This window comes from Vombatus ursinus, unplaced genomic scaffold, assembly GCF_900497805.2.
Source record: "Vombatus ursinus unplaced genomic scaffold, bare-nosed wombat genome assembly UNPS02014786.1, whole genome shotgun sequence".
In the NCBI taxonomy this organism is placed as follows: Eukaryota; Metazoa; Chordata; class Mammalia; order Diprotodontia; family Vombatidae; genus Vombatus; species Vombatus ursinus.
The window spans coordinates 50,238,742-50,254,015 of NW_020954564.1; the positions used below are offsets into that span (position 1 = coordinate 50,238,742).

Consider the following 15,274-nt stretch of genomic DNA (forward strand, 5'->3'; position numbering starts at 1 on the left):
CTTTCTTTCTTTCTTTCTTTCTTTCTTTCTTTCTTTCTTTCTTTCTTCTTTTTTGGCAAGGCAGTTGGGGTTAAGTGACCTGCTCAGAGTCACATATCTGGTAAGTATCAAGTGATCAAGCATCTGAGGCTGGATTTGAACTCAGGTCCTCCTGACTCCAGAGCCAGTGCTCCATCCACTGCATCACCTAGCTGCCTCTAAACCATTTTTCTATATGACTATAGATAACTTTTATTTCTTCTGAAAACTGCTTGTTCATATACCTTGATCATTTGTCAGTTGGGAATGGCTCTTAATTTTATAAGTTTGACCCAGTTTCCTATATATTTGAGAAATAATGCCTTTATTGGAGAAATTTGCTGTATATTTTTTTCATATTACTTCAGCATCTGTGGCACCTTTTAGCAAAATGTAGTTTCCCTGATTATCTCTTTTAATTAAGTCTATCTTTGCTTTTGCTTTGTCTGAGATCATGACTGCTACTCCAGCCTTTTTTTTAACTTCAGCTGAAAAATAATAGATTCACCTCCAGCCATTATTTTAACTGTGTGTGTCTTTCTGTTTCAAGTGTGTCTCTTGTAAACAACATATTGTTGGATTCTGGTTTCTAATTCATTCCACTATCTGCTTCAGTTTCATGGGTGTGTTCATACCCTTCACATTCACAGTTATGATCATTCCTTTCTCTTATCCTCTTCCCCTCCTATTTTCCTGTTGGGTAAGACAGATTTCTATACCCAATTGAGTGTGTGTAGATATATATATATATATATATGTATACATACACACACATATGTATATATATATACATACATACATATGTGTGTATGTATACATATATATTCCCTTTTGAATCAATTCTGATGAGAATGAGGTTAAAGTATTGCCTACCACCACCCCCATTTCCCCATCACTGTAAGTTCTTTCTTCCACATCGCTTTTATGTGAGATAATTTTTCCCATTCTTTTGACTTTATTTTATTGTTTCTTGATGTCTCATGGAGTCATTAGCTTTTACTTGCACAATTCTAATTTTTAAGGGATGATTTTCTTCTATGAACTTTTGTATATCCTTTTCCATTTGGCTTATTCTGCTTTTTAAGGAGTTCTTTTCTTCTGTGAATTTCTTGTGCCTCTTTTATCATTTGGCCAATCTATTTTTAAGGTGTTGATTTCTTCAATTTTTGTGCTTCATTTACTAAGCTCTTAATTCTCTTTTCATAATTTTCTTGCATCATTCTCATTTCTCTTCCCACTTTTCCTTCTAGCACTCTTAGCTCTTTAACTCTTTCAGGAATTCTTGTTGGGCTTGTGTCCAATTGCATTTTTCTTTGAGGCTTTGCTTGTGGTTGTGTTCATGTTGTTTTCTTCCTCTGACTTTGTGTCTTGGTCTTCCCTGCCACTGTAGTAGCTTTTTATGGTCAAGGTTTGTTGTTATTGTTGTTGTTTGCTCATTTTCCCAGCCTATTTCTTGACTTTGAAATTTACATTACAGTTGGGCTTTGCTCATCTGGGATTGGAGGAGCACTTTCCCAAGCATTAGGCTTTTTCATGCTGCTGTTTTTAGACCTAGTCTGCAAATTATCAATCTTTCCAAGATGATTTGATCCAGGGAGAAGTATGATTGCTGCTCTCCTTGTCTGTAATGCGGTCTTTACCCAGGAAGAGCCCCTGCTTCCCTGCAATCATAAGTGCTACTGCTCATCTTGGCCTTGGTATGGGGACCAGGTCCCTTGTTCCCTTGTGACTGACCACAAGCCCTACTCTCCATCCTAGAACTGTGACCTAGAACTACATATGGGCAGTGGAGTTGCAAAAAAGCTCCCAGTCCTGTATCCAGTCTCTTTTGGACAAGTTCTCAGAGCCCCTTCCTGTCTCTGAGTTGAGAGCTCCCAAAGCTGCTGTTGCTGCTGTCACGGCCACCTCCAGGGCCCACAGCTGGTGCTGCCTTTGGTTGGGCTTCGTGGCAACCCCCGTTCTGTGTCACAGACCTCCCCTACTGATCACCCAGGTTGTCTTGGACTGGAAAAATGTATCACCCTGACCTTTTGTTGGCTCTGCCACTCCAGAATTCCTGTTTTGAACATGTTGAATTTGAGATTTAGGATAATAATTCAACAGCTGATAGCACTAATTGTTTGGAAGTTATTCCTTATGTTAAGTCAAAATCAACCTCCCTGTAATGGTTCATTACTACATGAAGGGATCTTAGCATCTATTTCTATTTCCTCACCTACTGGAATGAGCCAGTTCAGCCCTGTAAATATCTGAAGACAACTGTCATGTTCCAGTTGAGCTTCTCTTCTCCAATCTGAACATCCCTAGTTCCTTCAACTTTTATTCATATGACAATTTCTTATTTCCTCCAAATCCTATTTGCTCCTCTCTGGATATGTTCCCATTTATCCCTTACAAAGTGACACTTCAGTTCTGTAACTGAACATAATACTCCAGATGTGGTTTCTATGGGTAGATTATAGTGTGCTATCATCACTCTCCTTCTGGATAATTTATTGCTATTAACAGCCCAAGATCACCTTCCTCCACTAAAATCTTCCTCATGATGATAGTGTGATAGAACTAGCATTTCTCTGACCCAGCTTCTTTCCCCACAACATGGCAAAGGCTTTAACAAAAAGAAGACGACACTGTCCCCAGGACCTGATTGTTCCTGGCTTCCCTGGTGCAGCTTTCTGCTCATCTAACAGCCAGAGGAGCAAAGTGCTGTTGTTTCCTTGGTGCATATCCTTGCTGTTATGGCAAAGTAAACCTCCTATGTTAAAGTTCAATGACTTCCAAGAGCCTCATTTCATCCCAACATTGAACCTGAATTAAAAATGTCTGGATGTTAGTCACTTCTCTGTTGTTGTTCAGACTTTTCATGACCTCATTTGGAGTTTTCTCAGTGAAGATACTCAAGTGTTTGTCATTTCCTTCTGTAGCTCATTTTATCGATGAGAAAACAGAGGCAAATGGTGTTAAGTAACTTGCCCAGGGTCACATAGCTAGAAAGTGTTTGAGGCTGGATTTGAATTCAGTCTTCCTGACTCCAGACCTAGCACTTTATCCACTGTACCACCTAGCTGCCCCAGTTTCTGTAATACATCATTTAAATTATCCCTCTGAGCTGTTTGTCATCCATAGATTTGATAAGCCCGCCATGTTTGTCTTTTGTATATTATTGATTTAGTATGTCTGAGCCTTTGGGGTGTGCCTGTGGTTAGGTAGAGGAATAGAGTGAAGGGGATAGTGGAAAGGTTCAGAAAGGTAGGAGATAAATCAGTAATATGTGTAAAACAAGGAAGCCAGAGGAGGAGAGTTCAAAGAGGGAGGGAGTCAGCACTGGCAGGGGGTGCAGAGAGTTTGGGGAGAATGAAGTAATTGGATTCTATAATTCAAAGCAGATCTTTGTCAGCTTTGAAAGTATAGTTTTAGTAGAGAGAGGGATAGAAACCAGATAGCAAAGGGTTATTAATGAGTGAGAGATGTAGTAGTGTATAAATAACGGATACTAAACTTTGGATTCAGAAGACGTAGGTTTGAATCCTGGCTTTGCCCCATCTGGGGTGTAATGGAAAAGCCTTAGATTCTGCATAACCTTGGGCCAATTACCTAGCTTTTCCGAGTCTCAGTTTCCTCTTCTAAAAAATGAGGAGGTTGGACTAGAGGATCACTAAGGTCTGTTTCCATTTCTAAATTCTGTGATAAAAAAAACAGAGACCGAGGAAATGAGTTGTTGGAGAACTTTGGCTATGAAAGGAAGGAGAGAAATAGAATGGTAGCTAGAGGTTTTTTCAAAAGAGGGAGACCAAAGGCAAAAGGGTATGCAGGAGAAGGATAGAAATGTATTAATGAGGACCCTAGGGAGTTGATAACAGGTAGGATCTGGGACAAGAACAGGGGTTAGCTTTGGAAAGTAGGATGGCGGCTATCTCCTGACAGATTGGAGAGAAGGATGAATACTGAAAGCCATGCAGTATGTGAGCAATGTCATCATATAAAGGAACAAGAGTATTTTTGAAACAAATTGATGAGAAATAGTTCTTTCAAAAATAATATTTTATTTTTACCCTGTTATGTGCTAAAATAAATTTTACATTCTATTTTTTAAATTTTGAGTTCCAAATTCTATCCCTTTCTCCTTTCCTCTCTTTCCTCTCTCTCCCTGAGAAAGTAAGCAATCCAATATAGATTATACATGTGCAATTGTGTAAAACATTTCCATATTATTCATTTTGTACAAAAAGACTTGAACAAAAAACAATGTAAGAAAGAAAAACAGTATGTTTCAGTCTGTATTTAGACAATATCAGTTCTTTCTCTGGAGGCAGAGAGCATATTTCATCATGAGTCCTTTAGGACTGTCTTGGATCATTGTATTGCTGAGAGTAGCTAAGTCATTCAGAGTTTTTCATCATACAATATTGTTACTGTGTACAGTGTTCTCCTGGTTTTACTCACTTCACTTTGCATCAGTTTATGTAAGTCTTTCCGGGTTTGAGAAATAGTTCTTGAATAATAATTTCCATGTGCATTATACTTTAGAGCTTAAAAAGCATCTAACATAAGTTATCTTCTTTGTTTCTCACAACAATCTTAGGGGTTGTTAGAGGTAGGAAGTACAGGGATCATCATCCCCATTGTACAGATGAGAAGACTGCGGATCCAAGAGAGGAAGTCATTTGTCTCAAGTCAGATGACTATTATAGTAAAGAACTGGAATTTAGACCCAAGGCCAGTGATATTGCACCACAGCTGCTGCTCTAGACATTTTTAGAAACTGCCTCAGAATCCATGAATAAGCCAAACAAAAAAATCATTTTCATTAGGGAAGGGGAAAGGATTAAGCATTTATTAAGCAAACTATGTACCAGATAATATCTCATTTGATCCTCATGACAACTCTGGGAAGTGGTTGCTATTACTATCTCCGTTTTACAGATGAGAAAATTGAGGCAGACAGAGGTTAAGTGACTTGCTTAGGGTCACACAGCTGGTAAGCATATGGGGCCAGATTTGTACTAGGCCTTCCTGACTGTGGCCCAGCAGTTTACCCACTTAGCTGCCCCATTACTTTCCCAAACTTTGTCTGGGGACTTCCAAAAGTGTGGCCCAGACTGACTGTCCTCCTGATTCCCCAGATTTGGCTCTAAATGGCTTTTAAAAATGAATTCCAAGAATCATATGACTGTCCAATCTTTATCAAAAAGGGACAGAGTTGCCAACATGGAGAGTATTTCGAAGAAAGTATTGCAGGATTTATAGGATTTATTAGCAATCACAGAAGAATCAGTATGAGGTCAGCAAACATAGCTCTGGATTTGGAGTCAGGAGGTGTTGGTTCAAATCCTTTAACAAGGAAATGTGTGGCCCTGTGCAAGTCACTCGACCACATCAAGCCTCAGTTTCTTCATCTGCAAAATGGGAGTAATAATTGTGCTACTTACCTTGCAGGGCTGTTGTGAGGAAAGTGCTTTTTCTCCTTTAAAATTCTAGAGAAACGGGAGTCTTTATTGTTAAAAGACACAAATGTGTTGTTAGTGGGGCATGGGTTGGTGGCTAATGTTTTGGGAATGAGTGGATAAGAAGCCTTTGTTATTCCTTCTTAACCCTAGTTAGTGCCTCCTCTCTTGATTATCTTCCAGTTTATCCTGTCTTTTTTGTGGCTTTTTTGAACTTAGTGGTTTGCACGCTCTCTCTCCACTTAGATTGTGAGCTCCTTGCCAGCAGGGACTTTTTTTTTGCCTTTCTTTGTATACTATGCACTTATAGGCCCTGGCACATAGTAGGGTGCTTAATAAATGCTCATTGACTGACTATATGACTTCCCAGGATGACCACTTTGAACTAGAAAACAGGGTTTAGATGGATGTTTTAGTTTGTTAAAGACTTAACTCTGTTTCTTCGCAGTTACACATTGTGGTTCCCTCCCTCTCATCCCCCATTGTCTGCCACCAACTCCTAAGGATCTTTCTTTCAAAATATCTCTTCCTCGCCTTTGTCTTTTTCTTCCTATTTTCAATGTCACAAATTCCCATCATATTATTCTTGGCTATTGTAGCAGCCTCCTGCCTTCAGCCTTGCCTCCCGCCTTCAGCCTCTCCTCCCTCAGTCTGTCACTCATTTACTGCCAGATTAATGGTCAGTGGCTCTCCACTTCCTCCCATCTATAGCATGAAGATGTTCTTAAAAGAATTCTGAAATTGTAGCCAAGACAGAGCTGGGTTTCAATCCTGCCTCTGACATGCATTGGCCATGTGACTGTGGACAAGTCCCTCAACTTCCATGACTTCCCATTTCCTCATCTGTGAAATGGGGAAAATAATCATTCAACAAGTATTGCCAAGAAACGTGCCACATGTGGAGGATGCGTACAGGTACAAAGCACGGAACAATCCCTGCAGGCGAAGGGCTTATGTTCTAACTGGGGAGACAAGAAGAACACATTTAAGTATACAGGGCATACATATGAAGAGAACAGATACAAATAAATGCTAAGCGGTAGAAAACAAGAGCATTTGAGAGGGAGGGTACTAGTGTTTGGGAGAGTCAGGAAAGGCTAAGCATGCCTGTGGTAATTTTGTTGTTTTTTTTTTTGTTGTTATTTGTTTGTTTTTGTTTTTTGGAAGCAATCAGGGTCAAGTGACTTTCCTAGAGTCTCACAGCTAGTAAGTATCTGAGGCCAGATTTGAACTCAGGTCCTCCTAACTCCAGAGCCAGTGCTTTATCCACTGTGCCACCTAGTTTCCCCATATACCTGTAGTAATTACCTCATAGGGTTGTTGTGTGATCCAAAGGCAAGCATAGATATACAATGATTTGTAACCTTAAGGTGCTATATGTTTCAGCCGTTATCATCATCATCATCATCATTATTGTTTGTTGTTCAAAACCTTTCTTCACACTGTTTCCCCCAACTTGGAAAGCTTGTTGGCCAAACTGACGTTGATTCTTCACAGATTTGGTTTCTCTCTTTCTATCAAGGTCCAGCTTGATTCCTACCCTCCCCCTCCCCCCAAAAGGGCAGAGTTGCCAACATGGCAACTTCTTTTTTTCACCACTTAATAGTATTTTATTTTTTACAATTATATGTAAAAGTAGTTTTCAACATTCACTTTTATAAGATTTTGAGTTCCAAATTTTTTTCTCACCCCCCTCCCCAAGATGACAAACAATTTGATATAGACTATACATGTACAATCATATTAAACATATTTCCACATTAGTCATGTTGTGGAAGAAGAATCAGAACAAAAGGGAAAAACCATGAGAAAAAAAAGAAAATAGTATGCTTCAGTCTGCATTCAGACTCCATGATTCTTTCTCTGGATGTGAATAGCATTTTCTATCATGAGTCCTTTGGAATAGTCTTAGATCATTGTATGGCTGAGAAGACCTAAGTCTATCAGAGTTGATCATTGCCCAATGTTGCTGTTATTGTGTACAATGTTCTCCTGGTTCTGCTCACTTCACTCAACATCAGTTCAACATGGCAACTTCTTGAGGCCTTCCTCGACTTTTCTAGGCCATTGAAGGTCCCCTCCCCAGACTCCTTTAGCATCAGGCCTCATCACTTTCTGTTAGGATGACTATCTCTAGTACCTTACCCACTGTACAGCTGGTACCAGACTCGTGGGAATCTCAGAGATAGCAGGGCTTCTTCATTAACCCATACCTGAGCAGACATCTTCTTTTCCACTCAATAGATGTTGTCAGCTGGTATTCAATAAAACTTAACATTTAGCTCTGGAGGACTTCTTAGTGACCATCCAGTTCACAGACTCTCAAAGAGTGGTCGAGGGCTTCCAAGTGGTCCCCGAGGCCTTTTCAGGGGGTCCACAAGGTCAAAACTATTTTTATGATAATGTTGTTTTTTTGAATTTCCAATATGGGAAGTATCTGTGAGGTCTGTGAACTTGTTTTTAAAAAAAATATTTCTATAACTATTTCCATGTAACTACTTGTCTTTGCAATCCTATGTATGCCATTTGATACACTTATTCAAAGAAAGGGACACCATAGATATGACCCACAAAAACAAAATATCCTTAATAATTTTTATGATTGTAAAGGGGTCCTGAGACCAAAAAGTCTGAGAAGCACTGATCTAGTTCAATCCCTGCAATTTATAGTTGAGGAAACTGCTTTTGATAGAAGGAAATGACTTGAATAAGGGCACCTGGGTAGTGAAGAAATGACTCATCATTGCCCTCATTGGTGGCAGCAGCGTCATCATCATTATCTCTTACGTTCATAAAATGCTAAAAGGTTTGCAAAGTGTTTTTCGTGCATTGTATCATTGATCCTCATGCCAAACCTGTGAGGAAGGTGCTATTGTTATCTTCAGATGTGAAATGCCTTAATCAAGGTTCCAAGGCTAGCAGGTGTCTGAGACAGGATTCGCACCCAGGTATTCTTGACATGGAGTCCAGTGCTTTATTCTACCCCTAGGTTTCCATTGCAGCTCTGATACTTGTGGGCACTTCCCCTCTCTCTATGCCTCGGTAATATAATCATTTGGCATCTCTTACACGATTGTGGTGAGGAAAGTGCTTTGTAGATGGTGTGGTGGATAGAGTGCTGGAACCTGGTATCAGAAAGATCTGAGTTCAAATGCAACCTCAGACATTTACTAGCTCTGTGATCCTGGGAAAGTCACTTACCTTTTGTTTGCCACAGTTTCCTCGTGTGTAAAATGAGGTTAATAATGGCATCTATCCCCTAGGGTTGTTGTGAGGATCAAATGAGACAGTATTTGTAAAATGCTTTGCAAAAAACTATGCTAAGTGCTATGTAAATACTATCTTATTATAAGCATACTATGGAAATGGGAGTTATTTAATAGTTACGCAGTCCTAGGAGAGGCTCAGTAAACATTTGCTAAATGGATTGAGGAATGAAATATTGGTTCTGTATTTGACATTCCATCCTTGTTGTTTATTTTTTGACTGGAAGTTGGTCATCTCTAGCTTTTTATCTTCCCTTCCTCTGTTTCTTCCTTTTGTCTATTCCAGAGGTTTTTAACTCAAGGTCTGTGAACTTGTTTTCAAAATATATTTTATAGCTATTTCCATGTAACTCCTTCTTTTTGTAATCCTATGTATTTCATTTTATCTACTTAAGACATTATTCTAAGAAGGGGACATCATTTTAATCAGCCTGTCAAATGGGCCCATGATACAACATGAGTTAAAAACCCCTTTCTAAGTATCTTTATCAAAGTCACCTTCCTCATCATCTATGGTGACGCCTTCCTTCTTTCTTCCTCAAAGCCGCAAAACTGATGGATGTTTATCCTCCTCCAGATAGCCTTTCAAGAATGCAAAAGCAGGTGTGGAGTCAGGGGCCCTGGCTTTAACTCCTGACTCACCTAGCACCGGTATCGCTCTGGGCTTTACCCCTGTGAGTGTCAAGCTCTTCAAATGTAAAACAAGAGAGTTTGACTAGGTGATCTCTAAGGTCACCTTCAGCTCTTAATCTTAAGATCCTAGATCAATTCTCTTTGGGCCTCAGTTTCCTCATATGTGAAAAGAAGAAGTTGGATTAAATGATCTCTTCATTACCTTCAAATCTAAATCCTGTGATCCCATGATCCATAACTTCTCCAACATGGGCACCAGGACATCTTTTACTTTCAACTACTCTCATTTCTCTCCCACTGCCATGTAGCCTGCCTTTGTATGGAGTCATGTCCATCTGTTTGCCTTCCCCTATGCAAGTTCTTTCCTCTGGCATCTAAGAGACACTGGCCTCGAATACCACCATCCCCCTTTTACCATTCATTAGAATACTGCCTGCCCACCCTTCAAGATCCACATGAAGCCTATTCACACAGTTTGCCTTAGTAGAATAATGGCAAGGTTCATACCTAACGCCCGTAGCCTGTTCATTTCCTGGGGCATTTATATAACTTCCCCATATCAATCTTCAGTCCACCTATTCCTTCCATGTATTGTTCATCAGGGAAAACTCTCAGCAAAGAACACATTGAAAAATATTTCCTTTCCAGATGGAAAGTCTCCCGGGTGCTCTTTTCTTCCCACTCACTGGGAAAAATTGGAGCAGCATTCTCGAGGACATCCTGCTGGAATGGAACTAGCCACCCCAGGAATGGCCCTTCTGAGACACTGGGGTGGGTGGCCATGAAAGGTGGGGACCAAAGCAATCCTTTGTAATAGAAGGAAGGCAGTGGTCTGTTCCTACTAGAGATTTATGTTGGAAGCCAGCATTGGGTTCCATTTGCTCTCTAAGTCACCTTATTCTGTAACCATTTCCTGTATGCTTCTGTTGTAGTTGGAAAGATTTTCAGTGAATGGTACAATCTGGAGACTCAATCCAATTCAATTTAACAAACATTAATCAAGCACCTAGTGTATGGAAGGCATTTTGTTAGATAGATGTCACATAAACTCTGATTATAAGGAGCTCACAATCTGCCTGTTTCTTTAATAGCCAATAAAAGAAAGTTATAGGTTGAACTAGATGATGTCAAAGGACCCTTTTCAGCTTCATTATTCTCATAGTTGCCAGAATGGTTTCAGATTTGCAAAGTGCTTTACATAAACCATCTCATAACAACCCTGGGAGTTAGGTGCTATTATTATCCCCATTTTGCAGAAAAGGTAACTGAGGCTAAAAGAGTTAAGTGACTTCCTCAGTCATATACCTAGTAAGTATCTGAGGCAGGGTTTGAATTCAGATCTTCCTGACAAGTCCAGAACTCTTGTCACCACACCAGCTAGCTGTCATATATGTTCTATATTCAGTATGATAACATTTTATGTTTATGGACTGCCAGTGTTGAAAAGGACCTCAGATATCATCTCGTTCAATCCTTACCTGAATGGGACTCTTCTCTACCATGTCCCTGACTAATGGATATTGCTTTAATACTTTCAGTGATAGAGGAATGACTTCCTTTCAGAGTAGCCCATTCTACTTTCAGACAGCTCTGTTGGATTTTTTTCCCTTCATACTGAGGCATAATCTGCTCTCTGCACCTTCTACCCAAAGCTTTTCATCCTGCCCCCCCGCCCCAGGACCAAGTAAAACATGTCCAATGTCAGCCCTTCAAATATTTGAAGACAACAATCATTGTCTCTAATTCTTCTGCTCTTCAGTTGTTCAGTCATTTCAGTTGTGTCTGACTCTTCATGATTTCATTTCAGAGTTTTCTTGGCAAAGATACTAGATTTGTTTGTCATTTCCTTCTTCAGCTCATTTTACAGATGAGGAAATTGAGGCAACCAGGATTAAGTGACTTGCTCAAGGTTGCACAGCTATGTCTGAGGCTGGATTTGATCTGAAGAGGATGAGTCATCCTAATTCTAAGCCTAGTGCTCTATACACTGTGCCACCTAACTGCCCTTTTCCAGATTAAATATTAAAATACCATTAAATTGTAAGCTCCCTGCAGGAAGCGATTGTCTTTTGCCTCTTTATTTCTTCAGTGCTTTGCACAGTGCCTATCACATAGTAGGCACTGAATTCTATTAAGTGTTTATTGATTGTTTATAATCAGCGTTTCTTGGTTTATTGACTTATTAAACATCCCTAGTTCCTTCAACCAGTCCATTTTCGATGGTTTCTCAGATACTTTCTAGCTTATTGGTGACCTTTTTAATGAAGCTGCCCACAACTGGACTCAGTAACTCAGATGTGGTTACTGAACTGACCCAGGCAGAGGACAGCAGGACTTCTGCCATCTTTGTTCTGGGTGCTGTGCTTTTATTAATGCAGCCTAAGAAGGAATTAGCTTTATTTTATTTATTTTTTTTATTTTTAACATGTGTTTTTAAAACTTCGGGTTACAAATTTTCTCCCTTCCTGCCTCCCCACCCACCGTCATTGAAAAGGCAAGCATCTCAATACAGGTTATAGATGTGTAGTCATGTGAAACACTTCCATAGTAGTCCTGTTGTGAAAAACTAAGTGTATTTCCCTTCATCCTATCCTACCCCCCATTTATTCTGTTCTCTCTACTGACCCTGTCCCTCCTCAGAAGTGTTTGCTTTTGATTATCCTCTCTCCCAATCTGCCCTCCCCTCTATCAACCCCCTGCGCTCTTGTCTACTTCCCCCCTTATTTGCCTGTAGGGTAAGATAGATAGGAATTAGCTTTTTTAATTGCTGTATCACACTATTGACTACCATTGAGCTTGTGGTCCACTAAAAACCCTCGTTTTTTTCCACAGAGCTGACATTCTATGTCCTCTATTCTAAAAGGTTCCTTCCAAGTCTGACATTCTGTGTTGTGTGTTCTAACGTTTTCCATTCTAAGGAGTTGGCGATAGTAGGAAGGGCACCAGATTTAGGATCAGAAGATCTGGTTTCAAGTCCTGGCTCTGACTCTTACAAGCTGTATGGCCATTGGGAAATCACTTCTTCTACCTGAGGCTCAGTTTCATCATCTGTAAAATGGGAATAATTCTTGCACTGCTTACTTCACAGGAGTTGCTGTGAGGAAGGTAAAATGTGAGTGATTATTCAAGGCTAAAAGAGAGAAAAATAGGAAAGGAGGTGGAACAAGGAAATTAGTATTCTTCAGTGTTACTGTGAAATGTCCTGGCCAGATGAATGATTTTGAGTTGGCATATTGTTCTTTAATGGACTAAAAGGAAACCAAGTTTTGTGTAATTGTAATAATCAATCTTGGTCCAGGAGGACAGTCAGTCATTCAACTATCATTTATTAAGGACCTACAATATACCAGGCACTGTTCTACAGGCTTGAGGCAAAAAACAGTCCCTGCTCTCAAGAATCTCATGTGGGAGTCTAATGTGGAAGACAATATGAAATCAACTCTGTATGAATAATATATATGTATATATGTACATATATATATATATATATATACACACATACATACATACAAGATGACTGTGAGTAGTCTTAGAGAGAAGGTACTAAGATGAAAGAACTCTGGGAAAGGCTTCAGAAAGTGAGGCTTAAGCTGAGACCTAAAGGAATCCAGGAAAGCTAGGGGGCAAGGAAGAGGACAGAGAGCATTCCAGACATGGAGGGCAGCCATTGAAAAGAAGTTGGGAGATAGGGCATCATGTGCAAGGAAGAGTAAGGAGGGTGATGTCATTGAATCAAAGAGTACATAGAGGGGAGTGAATTGCAGTAAGACTGGAATAGGAGAGATGTTACAAAAGTAGAAATGACAAGGTTTGACAAATTATTGAATATGGGAGGTTAAAGAGAGTGAGAGGTCACGAATGACATCTAGGTTGTGAACCTGGATAACTGGGAGGATGGTGGTACCCTCGACAGTAATAGGCAATTTAGGAAGAGAAAAGAGTTGCAGGAAGAAGATAATTAGTTTGGGTTGGGGAATGTTGAGTTTAAGATGTCTAAGGGACATCCAGTTTAAGATGTTTAATAGGCAGATGGAGAAACAAGACTGAATTTTAGGAGAGAAATTAGGGCTGGACACAAGATATCTTTTCTCATTAGAGACATGGGGGACCTTAAGTGGAGAATTTTGCCTACACTTTCAGATGTGGGCATGGTATTGGTTGGTTTTGTTTAACCATGTTTCTTTAATTACGAAATTGAGCTTATTGTTGAGTTATTTGTGGAGTATCTGGAAATGATGGATATAAAAATAAATACATCAATAAACTTATTTTAAAATATGTAAATAAATCATACAATCTAAAATCCTAAGTTCCAGGACCCCGGACTACATCTCCTAGGTTCCTCTTTGTGAGAGGCTATTAGCTGAGCACCATTTTATTTCTTTAGCCTATGAAGTCTTTTATGAAGAACTTCTGGCTGGCAGCTCTCTCATTTTAGTGATTTGGACAAAGGAAGACATTGGCTTAAAGCTGCTTCTATGGTAAACCAAATACCCAACATCAGAATCAAATAATCATATTGTTGAGAGGGACTTAAGAAACCATTTAATCCAACTCATACCATACCAAGAATACCACTACAATATCACAAACCAGGGGCCATTCAGCATCTATGAAAATTAAGGCTTCTAGAGAAGGGGTATCCATTTCCTTCCAAGGCTGCCCATTTTGTATTTAGACAGCTCTCCTTGGAAGTTTTTCCTTATGTCAAGCCTAAATCTTTTTCTCTGCAGTTTCCATCCATTACTGCTAATTCTGCCCTATAGGGCCAAGCAGAATAAGACTCATCCTTCTTCCACATAGCATCTCTTCAAATAATTGAAGATAGCTATGCTATTAACCATAGGTCTTCTCTTCTGTAAACTAGGGCAAAACATCTTCTTCAATTAATTCTCATATGGCATGAACTTGGCCCTTCTCAATCCTGGTTGCCCTCTTCTAGACAAATTTTAGCTTCTCAATGTCCTTCCTAAAATGTGAGGCCCAGAATTGAACATAGGATTCCACATGTTATTTGACGAGGGCAGCAAATACAGTGAAGCTATCACCTTCTTAATTTTTGACACTATCCATATATTAATGAAGCCTAAGACGTGGATAGAATCCCACCCTGGAAGTCAGAAAGACCTTACTTAAAATCTGGCCACAGACCCTTAATAGCTGTGTGATACTGGACAAATCACTATTTGCCTCAGTGTCCTCATCTGTAAAATGAGCTGGAGAAGGACATGGCACAGCACTTCAGTATCTTTGCCAAGAAGACCCATATGGGGTCAGGAAGAGTGGGACATGACTGAAAAATGACTGAACAAGATAACATTAGTTTTTCAGTTGCTATATCATGGTGTTTACTTATTTTGAATTTGTAGTCTACTGAATCTCCCAGATTCTTTTCAGAAGATCTGTTATCAAACCACACCTCACTCATCTTGTACTTGTGAAATTGGCTTATTGAATTAAAGTTTAAGACTTTATATTTATCCCTATTAAATTTCATCTTGTAGTTGGGATTTGGCCAAATATTTTAACCTATTGAGATCCTTTTGGATCATGAGTCTGTCATCTAATGTGTTAGCTATCTCTGTCATCTGCAAATTTTATAAGCCTCCCATTTATGTCTTTGTTCAAATTTATTGATAAAAATGTTAAACAGTACAGGGCCAAGTATAGATCTCTGGGGCACTCCACTAGAGACTATCTTCCAAGTTGACATTGAGCCATTAATGACTCTCTTTGGATCCAATTTTAAATCCACTCTGAGTCCCTTTAATTGTTCTATTACTTAGTTCACATCTTTCTTATCCATAAAAAGTACATGAGAGATTGTCAAATGTCTTGCTAAAATCCAGGTTAACTATAAATTTTGTTTCCTGACCTACCAGCCTAATTACCTTGTCAAAAAAGAAACTGAGG

At 39.5% G+C, this 15,274-nt stretch overlaps 1 protein-coding gene across 5 annotated transcripts in view; it reads left to right on the plus strand.

The window, feature by feature from the left end:
- The window catches only part of LOC114047106 (ras-specific guanine nucleotide-releasing factor RalGPS1), a 490,091-nt gene that overhangs the window by 70,700 nt on the left and 404,117 nt on the right, over positions 1-15,274 (plus strand). The gene's annotated exons all lie outside the window — the stretch shown is intronic.